Below are 12078 nucleotides of genomic sequence, written 5' to 3'. Positions count from 1 at the left end.
TGCTCGGTCGCTACGTAGCGACCGAGCTTGGCTTGAGCTTGGCTTGAGCTTGGTCGCTATTACGTAGCGACCGAGCACGCACACGGCTCGGTCGCTACGTAGCGACCGAGCTGTGTAATCAATTTGTTGCGCTTCATTTTTCCACGATTAACCTAGGGGTTTTCTGCGGTTTTTGGGAGAACAAGTTTTACCCTTCCGAAATATTTTCGAAAAACGTGTGTTGGTAAAACCCTTACGCATTGAGATTTCTTTTGTTCAGTAATGAGCCAAACTTACGGGGTTTGATAAGATTTATCGTTTCCCTTTATGCTTAAAAAGAGAAATCGCGAGCTCGTTTCGTTGCACTTCCTGTGGCAAAAAGTCGCAGCAAGGTTTTCGATTTTTTCAAGAACTGTGACGTTTGCATAGGCGTTGGCCATAGGCGCAGTGGCGGCTGGAGTTTTCTTACCAGCGTTGTTTCGAACTGCAATTTTCTCTTTCGTATTTCCAGACATTGTTTTGATCAAGCGTTTTGCGGCTATGAGTTAGAGTAATCCGTACCCCCCCCCCTCCTTCTAGCGCCAAACTGTGGGAACCGAAATTCGCACTGTCGATTTACGTTTAAATTAGGAAACTAGGAAAACCCTAATTTTCCAGAGGTTTCGGATCTCTGCGAGAGCCAATGGCAAGTGACCAAATATATGCGGAAATCATGAAAAGATAACAAACGAGTTTGGAGAAAACAGTAGATATTATTTCGAGTCCGCGTGAGAGCGTTACGACCATTACAAGAGTTTCTAAGTGCCGAGAGTTCGAATGGCGGAAAACATGAAATGTGTTCGCTATGTAGCGACCGAGCGGGACGGATGCTCGGTACTTAGAAACTCTTGTAATGATCGCAACTCTCTCACGCGGACTCGAAATAATATCTAATGTTTTCTCTAAACTCGTTTGCTATCTTTTCATGATTTCTGCATATATTTGGTCACTTGCCGTTGGCTCTCGCAGAGATCTGGGACCTCTGGGAAATTATTGTTTTCCTAGTTTCCTAATTTAAACGTAAATCGACAGTGCGAATTTCGTTTCCCACAACAAGTTCGAAGAGATGCTTGATAGGGTTCTTGAGGCACAGTAGCGAATGACAGTGGACTTCAATGGGAAGATAGATTCTGTCTACAACAACCTGAACACAAATTTGAAACTTTGGGTTCTCATGTGAAGAAGATGGAGATACAGGTTGCGCAGACAGGAGATGCTATTAGAAGGCAAGAAGCTTCAACAAGAGGAGTAGGGGATGATGTGATGATGCACCACGGGAATGCCATTATTGAGGATGATTTTTGGCAAGTGGTGAAGGAAGAGAAGCTGAAAGAAGGCGATTTCGAGGTAGAAAGTCTGATGAGTTTTGGCGGGTCACATTGGTGTCGATCGACACCAACCACCGAGCATCGATCGACATACACCAACCAAGATCGATTGACAGGAGTACCATAGCATTGATGGACAACACCTACAGAGTCAACCGCGTCTTGCAATGCCGTGAAGATTCTATCTCACGAGGAGTTCGCAGCGAAACACCCACATCCGCCCAAACCTGATAAAGTACGAATCGATCGACATGCCAACAACAACGTCGATCGACACTCAGAAGCTGATATCGAACGACATCCTTCCTCGCCAATCGATCGACGTGCCCCTATCACGTACCGAGTGCAGATGCTAAAGATAGATGTAGCACGACTTAACGCACTCAGACCCAAACCTAAACCTTCAGAACAACCACCGGATACTGTCAGGACGCCTTCAGTTGATGGAGATGATCCTATGGAAGAAGATAGGGTTTCTACTGGAAGAACCCTAAGGAGAAGATGGAAAAAGTGGCGAGACAATTGAAGAGGGGGCTAATGAAAAGGAAAAGGAAAATTTCCAAAAGGGAGTCTTCAGAATTCCTCTACATAAGCCATTCGAGGAAGCTTATTACAACAACAGATTGTGGATGTTCTTCAGAGAAACCAGAGAGAAAGAAGAAGACATTAGGAGATTGTTCTGTGAAGCCAGGGAAAATATGAGGAAAAGGATTACCTTGAAGAAGAAGAGTTATCCTAGGCAATTTGTAATACCATGCACAGTGCAGGGTATTGAATTCCCACATGCCTTGTGCGACACAGGAGCATCAGCCCGCATCCTACCTAGGGTTATGGCAGACCATCTGGGTCTGAAGGTGGAGTCATCACAGGAATTGTTTACTTTTATGGATTGTTCCCAGAAGAGCTCAGGAGGAATTGTGAGAGACCTAGAGGTGCAGATTGGCAATGCCCTAGTTCCAGTCGATTTCCATGTCTTGGACATCAAGCTAAACTGGAACTCCTCTCTACTACTTGGGAGAGCTTTCTTGTCAACAGTGGGAGCAGTGTGCAACTTGCAAACCAACCAGTTGTGTCTAACACTCATCGATCCTAATGCCCACTACGACCCTATCCCAGTCAAGAAGCCACATACGATCCCCAGAAGAATCAATAATCCAGGAATCATTGCAGCCTGCCACTGTGGAGCCGAGTATGAATCTGACTACTCAGAATCGATCGACACCCATCCAGTTGAATCGATCGACACAAACCACTAGAGATCGACCGACATTGCCTTCTACAAACCGATCGACACTGATTTAAACCATGTGAGAGATGGAGACTACTCAATTGGTAGTTGGACAGATGAACACCACCACGAGAGCTTTGCAGTGGACACAACAACCCATACACCGGGAGCTAACAAAGTCTTCACAGACGAGGAGCTGCTAAACATGCAAAGGCATGATCATACATCACAAACACTCATCATCAAACATCGATCAACAGACGTCCTCAACAATCGATCGAGATCAACAACACCACGTCGATCGACAACCATCAAATCCCGAAAACCACTGTAAGCGAAAGAGTTAAATAAGATAACCAGTATCTAACTCCAGACGAATTTGGTATTTTCAGGGACCCCAATGGCTTCGTAAAAGCCATAGATGGCCGCACACTACACATATCTCGAGAAGATATCGCAGACATGCTCCAGGTAGCTAATGGAGCAGACAATCTGTTCATGCATCAATGCAGCAAACAGAAAATTACAAAGGAGTTCAATGACACAGCTGGTGGCATGGAAAACAGCTTCAATCAACGATCTCACCATATAACTCATCCACCAATCAACACAGACGTCCCAACGATCGCCAGACAGCCAGAATTCAGCAGAAGAGCCTATGACCTTTATGGTAACAGAAAATTCTACTGGGAAGAGAAAGATGAGTATGGAGTCTACAGAGATGATCGAGAATTTGCCAGAGATCTAGAGGGACGCACCATCCCTGTTCACACCAAATGTATCAAAAGACTCTTGGAAAGAGCCTCAAGAGATGAGACGGCCTACATATGTCTTCCTGAACATGCTAGCTCATTCACACAGACAAAGTTGGCCGCAGAGATCTACACCAAAGACGAGATCAATGAGATGTTCTATGGAATCTGTGGTGAACATGAGAGGGACAAAGAAGCTTTCCAGATGAAGCTTGCTGGTGTCTACTATCCACTGAATGATAGTATAATCTGGCTAACCACTTGCATGGAGGAGATGAAGCAAGACATAGCCAGAATTCAGAACGTGACTAACGCTGCTCGACATCCATCGATCGACAGAAGACAACCGAAATCGATCGACAGCCATCAATCACCATCGCTCGATAGACACCACCCCACATCGATCGACAACCGCTACGCCGCATCGATCGCCATCAACCAGCCACACCCCCACACGATGAAGTCTCTAACGGATTTCCACACCAGAAAAGAGATACACCAGTTGGTAGAAGGGATCTACAGAGCACTGGAAACTACAGAGAAGAGGCTTAATGGAAGGTGTGATGACATCTATTTCCCAATGGATCTTACCATCAGTGCATTGACCTCCAAGGTTGAAGCTATACAAGGGGAGTTGGTGGAAAGTCAGAGCTACATTGCGCGTCGACCAGAAGCATCGATATCGATCGACAGACGCAACAACAAATCGATCGACACCAACCATCCAACGTTGATCGACATTGATACCAACCGAGGCCGGCTAGTACCAAAGACGACATCAGAAACGTCCAACACACCATACCATGAAAAGGAGATCTCAGCTGACACTTACGCCGCACTTACCAAACATCAATTCAACCTTGAGAGTCTTGGTCAACGATTGCAGAGGATTGAAAACACAACTGCAGCAATGAAGGATAAATGGCGTAGAGGGGATGACGCAATGAGGGACTTCACTGGTACATGGTTCAACAAGCGCAAAGACGAGATGGATACTTGCTTTCCAACAAGCCCCAATTCTCCACATTACTAGCCAAAACACCTCCAAAGTCAAGCTAAATGACTATAACTAAGCGCTAAGTGGGAGGCAACCCACTTTTCGGTAATATTTATTAAGTTTTTCTTGATTTACTATTTATGTTGGTTTTTACTTATTGCAGGTCATAAAAAAAAAAAGACGATCCGAGTAGACGATTGCCATCTGTATCGACCGACGCGAACAAGTTGACATCGCTCAACACTGACTCACCTACGTCGACCGACACCAACATCCTTGAATCGGTCGACATATATTCCGGTCTGGTATATCGTTCCTACTTGTTACATTCAGTCCTTATGATTTATTTTTCACCATAACTCCGACTGAATTTACACTGAGGACAGTGTAGTTTAAGTCTGGAGGGAGGTTTACTGATATTTATTTACTTATTAGTCTTATTAAAATTGTTTTCAAAATTAAGTTATTAATGAGTCAAAAAATGGATTATGAACTTATAGATTTTGCTAGATATCTAACCACTCTTTAGCACCATTCTAAACTTACTGATTGCAGATAGTACTATAGATACTAAAGTGGATCAACCTGTCAACTAACCACTCTTGCTAAGATTGTTTTGAAGGAACCAAAGCTGACCTCCAACACCAACCTGACACAACTGCTTGTCTTGGGGTTTGGTATACATGAGATCGGATTCTTCAATCAAGTCTGGAAGGTAAAGCCTTGTGTATATAGATTTATCACCTTTTTTCTCTCTATTTTTGAAATATAGATTAAAAAAAAATTATATATATACATATATGTATTATATTGGAATTTCATAGGTAATGAATTCGAACAGGACTTGGTGCCAACAACCATTAAGGCTTGCTTCATAAGAATTTCATAGGTAAAGAATTAGAACAGGACTTGGTGGCTACAGCCATTAAGGCTTGCTTTATAAATAATCATAGGATATAGGTCAAAAAGAAGTGAACAGGACTTGGTGGCAACCACCATTAAGCCTTGATTCATTGAAGCCTGTCCAATCTTGGTTAATGATCTTGCATATAAGCAGACTTTTAACCAAGAGAGAAAATTAGTAGAGAGAAAGAATATGAACTAATGTTTACCTGCAGGTCAAGATACTTGTTTGAGAATCTTTGAATCCTGTGATCGATACTCCCAAGGTAAAGCCTTCACTTTTATTTTATGTTAAGAAATGAGGTTGGTAGAGGAGAATGAAAGATAAGATTAAGCTAAGTTGTTGGCTAGATGAATTTGGTTGCTAAGCTAGGATATGGTATGATATACTTTTGTGATTAGGATTTCTTAGATGTGGATTGCAATATTGTAGAGGTTATGATTCTAAGTTTCAAATCTTGTGAATCCCTGCTGTTTTTAAAACCTCTTTCAGAGAGACTGCCTGTTTGTTTTGCTTGAGGACAAGCAAAATGGTAAGTCCGAGGGAGTTGATAGACTATGGATTTGACCCATTTTTATCCATAGTTTAAGTGTTTTTACTAATATTTAAATTATTATAGAGCCAATTTATTATATTTATATGATCATGAACGTTTTGGAGATAAGTGATGATCTTGGAGCATTTTGGAAATATTTAGAGCAAGCACCCGAGATGACCATCGAGATCGAAAATCGGTCGATATTGGAGAGCTAGAATCGATCGATACACGAGTCATTGTGTCGATCGATAGCGAAGCGCACAGAAAGCCCTTTTGGTCACAGCCGACTTGAAGCCCAAGATTTCACTATTTTAGAAGATTGCCCCTGACGAGTTTTACCATAATTATATAAGCTTTGCCGCCATGTTAGAGGCAGAGAGTGCTTGTGTTTTAGTTTTTTGTTCTTCTTTGTGTTTTATTGTTTCCTGATAGATAGGAGAGAAGATCCAAAGTTATAATTTGTGATTGGAACTCCATTGATATTTATCTTATTTATTCTATGCAGTTTTTATGAATAGCTTAGCCATGTCTGAATAGTTCTCTTGTTAAATTTTAGGGTTTAAATAGGTTATGAGGGATTAGCCCCAACTATGGATTGCTGAATTGTGATAATCATCATTAGAACTGTTCATTAATGCATGTCTCTAGATTAGCTAACTAGAACTTGTCCTAGGATTGATTGATAAAAGCCATAGCTAATTCTCATCCTAAAAACATTCTAATTGAACTTCGTTTCTTACTATGAGCAAGGTGAAAGCTGATCTAGTAAGCTTAGTAAGCATTCATTCAACCTGTGCATAAAGCTTAACTAGAGCGCGTCGATCGATATCATACTTGAATAATCGATCGACGGTGCAAAAGGTGTATCGATCGATATGCCCATTGGAATATCGATCGACACTTTCTATAGATCAATAAACGAGAGTTGAGATCATAGATCTAGTTAATAGTCAACAAGTCAATGTTCGCAAAGCCCGAAAGACTTGTTGATTAAATAGTTGAGCTTTACATTATCATGCATGCAACTCATTAGGCATCTATAGGATTATAATTCCAACTTTCCTGAATAAAAACCCTAAGTCTAGCTATTTCCTTTTTAAAGCACCAAAACCCCAAGCTTGCTATTGAACAATTATTTGTTCAATATATAAACTGCAATTTACTTTTAAAACTCTTAAAACATCTTGCTTGACAAATCATATTAGAAACTCTAGGTTCCCTAGCTCCCTGTGAATTCGATCCCTAAGTACTACAACTCGACCTTTTATTTGAGAGAGTATAAATCACTCCTTAGGGTAATTTGAGTGGTATCAACTCTCCAAACCAAACCGGTAACTCTGCATCCATATGAACAACAAAAAACACTTGTTTCCTTGCACTCCGCGCCAGACTGTCCGCTTTTGTATTCAGCTTTCGAGGGATATGAATGATCGTGAGTAAAACTTTCTTGAAGAATCTTGATGTCGTCCAAATAATTCGCAAATGCTGGCCAATCCTCTGGTGCATAAACCATTTTCACCAATTGGATACAATCCGTCGCAAAAGTAACATGATATTGACGTAAGTTCCTCATGCTTTCCATTGCCCAAATAAAGGCTTCCACCTCCGAGTGTAGAGGCGAAAGACTTGCTCTTGTGTTCCTAGCTCCCATTAGTCCCTCGAAACCCGGTAGCGTGATGTACCATCCCTGTCCCGAAAACCAATCCTGCTCTTTCCATGATCTATCCGTAAAATGCCAGAGACCCAATATTATGGGTAAATTTATGTCTTCCCTTTCTTGCGCATGGGTTGTTCCACCTGTGACCGAGGCCTGAGCCTCTGCCCAGAGTAAAGATTCAGTCTCTGCTAGTTTCAAGGTATCTCGAGGATCAACATCAATATTACTAAAGACCTTATTATTTCGTCCCTTCCAAATGTACCATAAAATCCATGCAAACAATATAGATAATCTATGTTTGTAAACAAAGCCAGAGAAGGGAAAATAAGCGGATTCGATGGGAATTTAGAGAGAGTCCAAACTTGAACCGCCGGAGGACATTCAAAAAAACACATGGTTGATTGATTCCTCGCTAGCTCCACATCTCGCACACTGAATATCGCCTTGCAAACCCCTACTCCGTAAATTTTTCTTTACTGATATACAGCCCGACACTAACTGCCATAAAAAATGTTTTATTTTTGGTGGACAACGTATTTTCCAAGAGTATGCTTTTAAAAGGTTTATTGTAGGTCCAAATACCGGCAACGATTTCTCCCTATCTGGGTACACCCATTCCACTTGATAACCCGATTTTATCGTATATTTTCCATTAATGGTAAAATGTCATGCATCTTGATCAACCAGACGATGCCAGGTATGCTTTCTATGATCTTTGCGTCCTCTGGTTCCACCAATGACCGAATAACCTTGGAATTCCACGTGTGGGATGTTGAATCGATAAGAGAATCCACCGTGAGATTTGGGTAGAGATTTTTCTTGATTGATGTTTGCTGGTCTCGGGTGAGTGGTTGGGAGCCAAGGACCATTCCATACAGAAATAGATGATCTTGATCCCACCTTTTTATTAGTCCTTTGCTAACCAGAGATCTACCAGATACAATACTACGCCATCCGTAGGATGGAGAGTATGAACGAATCAGTTCCAAGGTGAAGCATTCCTGAAATACCGTCCTTTGGGATTGAAGATAAGTGAAAGTTGTTTGAAAGTTAAATCGATTTGGGTCAAAAGCTGTCACTTAATATATTTGATTGACCACTTGAACTCGGGTTGCTAGAGAAAGTGACTGGATATGTTCGCTTGGGAAAGGTTAAATTCCATCATTTTTCTGAGCAACCCACCAAGCAAAATTCAGTCAAGAAACTGGTCTACTCTCGCGAGAACCCACCGCCACCTATTGCTGGAATATCATCATCTTATTTGTGGCCTCGCGAGGAAGAGGAGTACCGATCAATGTAGACGACCCCAATCTGCTCGAGATCAACGTTTAGGGATGGGACAAGGAGAAAGCGCGGGCATACAATGCTCTTCTCAGCGTTAACATCTTACCAACGCGATTCGTCGTTCCTAGGGTCCTCGCTCAGCTCGGTTTAGACGGAGATGTGTACGACACACTCACTGCCATGGGGATAGCATAGATCTGCTACACCCCCCTCCCCCCTCCCCCCCAAGTTGTCTTCCCGGAACTAGTCAGACAAGCGCTTGTGACAGCCGAGGTCCAATTTGAGGATGTCTACAATCCTACTTTCGAGACCGCCTCTTTTACCTTCATGGCCGCTGGCAAGTTCTTCTCACTCCCGCTCACCTAGTTCAACGAGGTCTACAACTTGGCCGACGATCCTAGTGACGTCTCATTGGTTAAAGGGTTCGCTCCGACTCAACCGTTTTGGAAGTTGATTGCGACAGGCGATTTAAAACCACGATCCGCCAACCAGTTCCTCCTTCGCAATCCGAGCATCAGGATCATCGCCAAGGTCCTCAGCAACCTGTTGTTCGCAAAAGATCAGACATCAAAGGTAACCAACGGTGAGTTGCAGATGTTGTACTCGGGGCTTGAGGATCAGATAAGGGCCGCGAGAACTGGAATACCGGTGGCATCAGTTAGAAAAAACCCTGATTTTCTTCTCGCCGAGATGTTCTCCGAGAAACAGACCACGCTGAGGAGAGGATCGCAGAAGAAGGACCGCTGTGGGAGCCTGCTTACTCCATTGTTCCGACACTTCGGGATTGATCTCAGCTCGTACAACTTCAACGCCGAACCGGAGTACATCGACATTCCCTACCTAATCAACTGCCACATCCTGCGAGACGAGAAGACTTACATGTTCCAGGATCAAGAAGAGAACCAGCTCTACTGTCGGCTCCCTCAGCAAAAGATCACCCGTCTGTGAGTCTTCGAGAACATCCGGTTCCTTCCTGAACCTGAATACTTGTGTGCTGACCCAGGCACCGCCCCGCTGGATGTCGAGATGGGCGACACAACCCCCGATGAGTATGACCTCAGACCAATTGAGTATGACGCAGATGCTGAGACCTTCCGTCGCTGGATGATAGACTCGCAGCAAAAGAACAACAGCCTCATGAATAGGATTCTGAGAGCGATCACCGGCGGCTGCTTCCAGAGTCAGACTTCAGAAGCAGAGCAGGCGAACACGCCTCAACCAAACCGGCGAGCAGGGAAAGAGCCAGCTGAGTCTTCGGCAGGAGGAAAACGTCTTGGTAGGAATAGGCGTGATGATGGACACTCCGGGAGCGGAGACTCCGACTAAGTCTGCAAGGACTATTTTCTATCCCATTGTCTTATCCATCTGAACTATTTATTTTTCTTGTTTGTGTTGCTTTGTTATAGCTTTCCTCTATTTATTTTCACAACCAGGGATGGTGTGAAGTAAGTTTGGGGGAGGCGATTGTGTGCTACTATCTCGTTTGTTTTATCGAGTCAGTTTTAGGATCGAGTTAGTTAAAACTCTTGTGGGAATCATGACCTTATTTTGTGATGATTTCTTAACCACCTCGTGCCTTACTATCTTATTCAATCACCTTAGCAGTGATGAAAGACACCATCTGGACCTGGAACACCCTGACTTATCTCACTTGACTCTCCAGAAGTTCTCGGCCGATCAGATTACACTGGGTAGACATAACTCCACCTAACTTGAACCTAATCTTGACTGAAATTCTTCTTGTTTTGGACAATAGATCAGGGAAACGAGACCTACACTCAGGACTTCTTATTCCTTCTATCCATCTTGTTGATCCTGAGTGGCTAGTTCATTTTTAGCTAGTTTCCACCTTGCACCTTAACCATTGTTCCAACCTCTTGCATTTGTTTTTTAGTTTCACATGTGCAGATATGTGCAAAAATGCCGGAGAGGGCAGGATCAATGCAGCCTCTTACTCGTTAATGCAATACAGATTCAGAACACGAGAGGATCAACCGCAAAGCGAGAACAGCTGTTCCTGCACCCAGTGCACCTGCGCAAGATCAAAAGGAGGAAAACAGTTTCAAGGCTAATAAGAACTACCAGTGGCATCCGTCCTTAGTATCAAACATGTTACCTCCTCCTCCGTCACCTCATCAGTTTCAAAAAAAAAAATCTTCATTTATTTTGTTGTATATGGTGATGGGGAAGGAGATGAAGTCGAATGACGCAGCCCAATGGTGAGAATGAGCGGAAAGTTGATACCAAGTATGAAGAGCATATAGAGGAGAGCGGTGCAGAACAATCAGTCGTCTGTTCCGTCAGCGAGAACAGCTGTTCCCGTGCAAGATAGAGCAAAAACGAGTAGAGGCTGTGACATCAATGGAACCGTCCTCTCTTGCAGTTTTGCGTGATATCCTGCATTCTCTACAAAAGTTGGTATCCCCTAAACACTTCTAGCTCACCATTTAAATAGCCTGTTTTATGTCTAGCCCATCTACCCTGAATAGTGCCTATGATGAGAAGCTCACGCAACTCTTAATTGAATATAAGGAGTTCTGTCTCGAAAGTGTGGTTTTTTTATGGAGCCAATCTTTGAACAGCCGTCAGTGGGGTTCTGGTAAGGGTGTGTAGTCCTAGTCAACTGCTTACATGGTTCAGAGATTCGTGGTTATGGTATGGTTAATGAGATTAGGCGAGTTCCCACACTTTCAAACATTTCTCCATGTTCTGGATGTTTGACATTGTTTGAGGACAAACAAGGATCTAAGTCTGGGGGAATTGATGTATGGTGTTTTTGACATCATAGTGTATGTGTTTGTTAAGGTTTTTCAGTCTTCTATCGAGTCTGTCTAGTCCTTTTGTAGTCATTTCAGGTCTGGAGTTGGTAGAAGTGTGGAAAAAAGGATGCATGAAGAAAGATGCCATTTTGGAGTGTTTTCACGTGGAACATCCAATCGGAGCAGCCCGAAGATTGTTCCCTCAGCGAAACAACCGAGTGACTGCTCTCAACAAATAAGGAACCCTATTTTTCCTCTAACCTATCGGCGCCTCCATATAAAAAGCCTACCTTATCTATTTTATTTTTCTACGCTAGTTTTTGCAAGAAACCTATACTTGTATTTTGGCGATTTGCAACTTGTAAGGGAGAAGGCCTCATCTCTCATCTAGAAAATATCATCATGAACCCTTTGTTTCTTATTCTATTTCTTATGCATAATTATTTAGAAATCATGTTTTTGAAGTCTTGCATTACGACTGAGTAGTTGGCTTGCTCGCTTAGGGTATTAGGGTGTTGATTACACGAGCTAAACATAGATAAGCGATTCCCTTTTGTCTTCATTCGTATAACTCTTATGGCTTGCATTAACTTGATCACTTAATGTTTGATCT

This window comes from Brassica oleracea, chromosome C4, assembly GCF_000695525.1.
Source record: "Brassica oleracea var. oleracea cultivar TO1000 chromosome C4, BOL, whole genome shotgun sequence".
Lineage (NCBI taxonomy): Eukaryota > Viridiplantae > Streptophyta > Magnoliopsida > Brassicales > Brassicaceae > Brassica > Brassica oleracea.
This window is presented reverse-complemented; position numbering follows the sequence as displayed.